Below are 7,188 nucleotides of genomic sequence, written 5' to 3' on the forward strand. Positions count from 1 at the left end.
AGGCGGACGCGCAACCACTGCGCCACCAGGGAAGCCCCTGATTTTAGTTTTAATCAAAGGTGAATCAAAGCAATTTGGGCTTAACAAATTTATTTCTTCTGTAATCTCTATATCACGCCAAGTAAATGGGAGTTTAGTGCACATTTTTCCCATCAAAGGAACCCAAAACAAGTAGTCAGGAGATGATGACAATAATAATCTCTTACATTTGCGTAACAGAGACTTTCACTTCTAATAACAGTGGAACAGGTAATTGGGACCAGCCAGCCACCTGCTGAGGAAAGCTGAAAAGGGTGAACAAAATATTAAAAGACACTGAAGAAATAAGAAGGTAATAAAGAATTACCAGGTGAAGATAGAGAAGAAAAACAAAATCCAGGGAATCATGTCCTGCGTTTGGGGCCTCCTGCTCTGGGAGCATCCACTGTTCATGGAAAAGAGACTGAGAAGCTGAGTGATGCTTTGGATAGCAACACAGTCTAAAAGGACAGAAGTTGGAGCCCAGGGCCTGCTTTGGGTTGGGGTTCTGAAAAATCTACACCAGCCCTTGCCAGGATGCAACCCAGCTTCAAGTCGTCTGTGTGACTCGGGAAACCTTAATCCCTAACAGTAAATTAAGAAAATCCTGATCGCTAGGGCTCCAGGTGCCTGATAGAAGCAAATGCAAATCCTCTTGGAATAAGATACTAACATCCAAATTGTCAAATTATTTCCGCAAACAATTTTTCAAAAATAATGCCAACACAGGGTGGCGCAGTGGTCGAGAGTCCGCCTGCCGATGCAGGGGACGCGGGTTCGTGCCCCGGTCCGGGAGGATCCCACATGCCGCGGAGCGGCTGGGCCCGTGAGCCATGGCCGCTGGGCCTGCGCGTCCGGAGCCTGTGCTCCGCAACGGGAGAGGCCACAGCAGTGAGAGGCCCGCGTACCGCATAAAAAAAAAAAAATGCCTAACACACAATCACAGATATCAGACACATGAAGAGATAATATGTTAGGAGCAAGAGCCAAGAGAAGTGGCAGGTAATAGAATAGTCACACCAGAGCGCCGGGTAGTGGAATTATTGGACATAGATTTTAACATAATGCTGCTTACTATGGTCAAGGATATAAAAAACAACTGGAAATTTGGGCAGAGAACTGGAAATTTGGGTAGAGAACTGGAAACTATAAGAACTGACAGAGTATATACGAAAAGGAAGCAACTAGAAATTCTAGAACTGAAACACAAAATAACTAGATAGATCTGTAAACTGAGTTACAGCTAAAGAGATGAATTTGTGAAAAGAAGAAAATATCCAGAATGAAGCATGTAGTGAAGTTTAGAGAAATAGAGAATATGGTGAGAAAGTTTACCATATGTTTGATCAAAGTCCCAGAAGAGGAGAAGAGAGAGAACGTAGCAGAGGAAATATTTGAAAAATTAATGGCTGATGATTGTCCTGAAGTGATGACAAAAACCAACCTACCAGTTCAGGAAGGACTACGAACTCCACACAAAAATAAAGAAAAAGAAATACACACCTAGATTATTAATAATGCAACTTGAGGAATCAAAGAAAAATTATCAAACATTGCTGAGGTGGGGGAAATAGATTACCTTCAAAGGAATGACACTTTGGCGGCTGATTTTTTTCAACAGCTACAATGGAAGCCAGAAGACTGTGGAATTAAATCTTCAATGTGCAGGAAAAAGTAGCTACAAACCTCATCAAAAGTATATTTCAAAGATGACACAAAATAAGACATTTTCAGACAAAAACAGGAAAAAAAATTGTCACCAGCAGAACTTACGAAAGGATACTCTAAAGAATTTGCTACAGGCCAAAGGAAAGTGCTATCAGATGGAAAGTCTGATATGCAAGACATTATAGAGAGCAAAAAAGTGGTAAATATATAGACAATTGTAAATAAACATTTAATAACTTTGTGAAAGTAACCAACTGTGAAGTGAGGGGGCACAGCCCACATAAGATCACCCTAATTTATGACAGCAAATACAAGTTTAGGGGGCCCCAAGACCACCCTTAGGTTTGATAATTTGCCAGAAGGACTTGCAAAACTCACCGAGAGCTGTTATATCCTCACAGTTATAGCTTGTTACCGCTAAAGGATACAGATTAGAATCAGCCAAGGGAAGAAATACCAAGGGCAGAATCCAGGGAGGTACCAAACCCAGAGCTCCCAGTCATCCTCTCCCCGTGGAGTCTGGACAGCATTACTTCCAGGCATTGATTTGTAACAGTATTCATGGAGGATTGCCAACCAGGGGAGCCTACCCAAGCCTCGGTGTGTAAAGATTTTTGGGGGCGGGGCGGGGCTCCATCAAATAAGCATGGTTAACTGTCCTTGTGGCTGATCTCAGTCTCCTGGTCCTCAAGAGGTCACACCTGATGTTGCATGACCCAAAGCCCCCATCCCAAATCACATTGTTATTATATGGCTGGCCCAAGGCCAAACAAAACAAAACACTCCTATCAGACATGACATTCCAAGGGCAAGAGATAACTTCCCTGCAGCCCAGGGCTAAGGCCAGACTCCCCTTTGGACAAGTTAAATTGTTTTCTACACAAACATCTAACAGGTTTAAAATTTTCACCAATGTGGCAGGCCCCTGGATCTTTGTAGGGCTTATATCCCACCTTCTGGCATGTATGTGTCTTACCAGGGCATCTAGAATACCTGCCGTTTCTTGCTCACTGGGTCTAGGTAGCGTGATGTCATCAATACAGTGCCCCAGTGTCATGTTCTGCAGAACGTCCAGACAACGAAGGATTCTTCAGACCTGCACTGTGCCACATGTTAGCCACTAGATACATGTAGCTATTCAGCACTTGAAATGTGGGTAATTGAATTAGGATGTGCCGTATGTGTAAAATATACACCAGATCCCGAAGACTTGGTATGAAAAAATAATTTAACACAGCTCACTAATATTTTATATTGATTCCATGTTGAAAAGATAATATTTTAGATATGTTGGGCTAAGTAAATACAGGTATTACTAATTTCGCTTGTTGCTTTTTGAACTTTTTTTTAGTGTGGTTACTGTGAAAATTAATAATTAATCAAAGGAAACCTTGGGGACTTCCCTGGCGGTCCAGTGGTTAAGACTTCGCCTTCCAATGCAGGGGTGCGGGTTTGATCCCTGGTTGGGGAGCTAAGATCCCACATGCCTTGTGGCCAAAAAACCAAAACATAAAACAGAAGCAATATTGTAACAAATTCAATAAAGACTGAAAATGGTCCACATTAAAAAAATAATAAAATAAAATTTAAAAAAAAAAGGAAACCTCAACTAAAATTGGAGTTGAGAAGGCCTGTAGAGGGAGGTCTCCCACGCTACCCCTCACCATTAATTACCCCAACAGGAAGACATCAGTTACTGACGGGGAGATGGAGAGAGGTACCTTACACCCCCGAACAGGAAGTGCCACTGCTCTACTAACACAGAGGGTGGAAGGAAGTCTTTCTTCTCACTCAGCAACAAGCCCAGCCAATGGAAAACACCACAGCTCAGCCAATGAGAAGCTGCCATCATTTGGACTTTTAGTTTCCTCCAGTGAACTTTCATTTTTTTCCTTGCAGATTTGGTGTCTTGTGAGAGCCCGATTCCTGATTCATAAATGGCTGTCTTCTCTCTGTGTCCTCACAAGGCAGATGGCACAAGAGAGCTCTCTGGGGTCTTCTTTACAGAGGCACCGATCCCAGTCACGGGGACTCTCGGATGACCTAATCACCCCCAAAGTCCCTATCTCCTGATAGCATCACACTGGGGGTTAGGATTTCAACATGTGAACTTGGGTGGACACAAACATTCAGTCCATGACCCTGCCCATCAGTCTCCCTCCAGGGACATAATCATCATTAGATCAGCCACTCCACATAGCCTGAGGGTCAAGTCACCCTCGGCACCTTTCCCACCTGTGTGGCAATTATATTCACCATGTCTCTGACAGTTTAGGGCTGTCACATGGGCTCTGCGATTCTGGAGTCCTGTTATGACCCTTGACAGTGGGGAACACAGTTCCACAGCAGCATCTCCTCCCCTAAGTCCTGGGCCACCATTCAGGTTCTCATGACCCAGTGGCCTTCACACCAATTCATTCCTTCTTGTTTCAGAGAAGGGAGTGACCTCTGGGACTTCCCAGGAAACACAGTCAGCTGATGGAGGCTCTGGCAGGACACAGGACATTCTGACTCCTCACCTCTCTCACCTAGGATTGTCAGCCCTCTGGCATGTCCATCCTGCTCCAGGCACAGGCCAGCTGCTAAAGGAAGACCACACACAAAGAGTCACAGGGGGTTGCAGTAAAGCTGTCAGGTTTCAGTGCCCAGGGGGTGTGGGTCAGGGACAGACAGTGTCTGCTGTGTTACTCTAGTTCCCACTTGGGGGCTGAGGAAATAACCACAGGGTGGGTCTGAAGACTCCCTAGGCCCACTGTCAGCTAAACTGGAGCTAGGACTAGTTATCATCTGACCTCCATAGGCCTTCATTCTAAGCACAGGAGCATGTGATGTTTTGAGTTTTCGGGTTTCAGTCAGTCTTATCACAGATCCCATATCACAAAGTCCTTGGAAATTCTGGGTGTTCTTCCTTCCCTGGTGCATAGATACCCTGGAAAATGACCTCAAGTCTCTCTGGGGGGATGATTGGGGAAATATTTGCTATATATAGGTATGGTGGCGTTGCAAGGTCCTTCCTTAAGGAGAGCTGACTTCCCTGTCAAACAATGAGCGCTGGGCCTGTGAACTGACTTATACCTGGAAACTTGGGAGGGAACGTGATTTTCCATTCGGACAGCTGACATCAGCTTTCTGCTCACGAGCTCTTGATTTTTTTTAAATTATATAAGTCAGCGTGTCCTAGTTGGTTGTCCATCTTTCTCCCCACTAGGAACACAGTGACCCACTAGTGACCCAATAGCCACTGCCCCAGATCCCTGTGGGTTAAGGAGCCCTGAGAGCTGGTCCAGCCTAGTTTTTTGGCGCAATAATTACACTCGCCTTCCTCTGATATTTCAGTGCAGTCACCTGGCCTCCTCTTCCCATTTATGGCCACCTCTCACTGGCCACACTAGCCGACAGAGCACTGCCACCATTAAGCATCTCAGGCCAGTGGCCTTAATAGAGGCTGTGTCCTTCTTACACAGTAAATCAACTCCAACATTACCACCTCCTTAGCCCTTCTCACCTTTCCTCAAGACTATGTCAGTCCCCATTTCTCTAGGCCAAGTTCCATCCCAACAGTCTCTTTGCAACAGCCCTGGGTGTTCTGGCTGTACCACTGGATCTTGACTTTCAGACAAAGGCCCCCAACTGGGAGAACACTCTCCTTACCCAGGCTTATATTCCACCTGTTACCCAGTCCGACAGCTTCCAAACCCGCCCATGTGACCCCGGTCTCTGCCCAGGTGCAGCGGCCCCCACGAGTCCTTTGGCACGTGTGCTGTTTCCTCTCATCAGAGCAGGGATGGCCGTGCAGAGACCTGGCCTTGGCTGTTTGCTTTGAGGCCCTCAGGAGTGGAGGGCAGATCTCCAGCAGACCCAGAGGCACCTTGCAGGGCACCTGCCTCCCCTGGGGTCGTGGTCCCACCTCCTCTGGAGAGGAGAGGGGGCTCGAGGAGTCTGCGGGCGCGGCTGCTCTGGGGTACCCGCTCCAATGCCCCCGTTTCACAGGTCGGATTCCACGCCTGCCCGTCAGGTGGGGTCCCATTGGGACCACACGCTCTTTTTCAGCTCTGCCACCCCTGCAGTTAGACGGTGGGCCTGCTCTGCAGCAGAGTCCGTCCTGCAGTTGCTCCTTACAAGGGGTCGGTGGCTTTCACGGTGTGACCCGAGTCGGCAATTAGCCACCCTGAGCCCCCCACCCCTTCCAGTTTTCAACTGGCAGCCAGGCCACCGCATGGTCATTACAGGTATTGCTGCCCCGGGACCCTAAGTGCCTCAGCTACACCTGTGGCCGCAGGTGAGAGCCTGAGTAATCTTGCCGCGTGGGGCTCCCTGCTCGCTGGTGGTGACTGGCGCCTCCACCCCCCACCAGCAACAGCGCCTTTTTTTTTTGTTTTTAATTGAAGTCTAGTCGATCGACAATGTTGTGTTAATTTCTTCTGTACAGCAAAGGGATTCAGTTGTACATATATATGCATTTTAAAAATATTCTTTTCCGTGATGGTTTATCTCAGGATATTGGATATAGTTCCCTGTGCTATACAGTAGGACCTTGCTGTTTATAACAGTGCTTTTATTGCTGGTATACTGGTGAATATCCTAACTCCCAAACTTCAAGCACAGAAAGCAAAGGCTGCAGCAGAGGGCTCCCAGCAGGGCTGCATTAAGGGCGCCTTCCCGGGGGGAGGGAAGCGGGGAAGGGGGCGGAGCCAGTGGGAGCCGGTGTTACCGGGTGGGCTGCCCGTGAGTGGGAAGGACGGCGGGGTCCGTGGGACTGCGTCCGGGGAAGTGTACAAACTGCGCCCACCGGCTCCCAGCCCGCACTGGTCGGCGATTCACCCCACAGGGCGTCGAGTCTCCTGCGCTTCAGCGCTGGGGGACAGACCTCAGGGCGCGGTCAGTGTGGGAGCCCCGGAGCCGGGCAGGGAGGCGCGGCGCGGGGCGGGCGGGGAGGTGCTGTCCCGTTACCCCTGCGCGAAGCCGTCCGGAGCCCGTACAGAGCTGGAAGTAGAGCCAGCTGAGACCGAGAAGGTCCGGAATGGCCCAAGTCAGGGATCAGAGGGAGCAGTGGGCAAACACCAGGCGCTTCACAGCCCCCCCACCCCCACCCCCCCGCCAGACCGGCAAGTTCAGAGCGGCCTGGAGTGCAGCCGAGGGAATGGGTTTGTAGGCTCGCAAAGGTGCACGGATTCCAGGGCATCTGTGGAGCCTGGAGGTTTGACTGCCCGTTTCTTTAACGTGCTAATTTAAGGTGAGAATTTCAGCTCTCATTTTTTAATTGCAGTATAGTTAACTGGCAATGGTGTGTTGGTGTCAAACATACAGCAGAGTGATTCAGTTATATATATTCTTTTTCAGGTTCTTTTCCCTTAGAGGTTTTTACAAGATACTGAGTATAGTTCCCTGTGCTACACCGTAGGTCCTTGTTGTTTACCTATTTTATACATAGTCGTGTGTATGTATTAATTCCAAATTCCTAATTGATCTCCCCCCCTCCCCTGCTATCACCTTTGGTAACCG

The sequence above is a fragment of the Physeter macrocephalus genome, chromosome 14 (assembly GCF_002837175.3).
Source record: "Physeter macrocephalus isolate SW-GA chromosome 14, ASM283717v5, whole genome shotgun sequence".
NCBI classification, from domain to species: Eukaryota; Metazoa; Chordata; class Mammalia; order Artiodactyla; family Physeteridae; genus Physeter; species Physeter macrocephalus.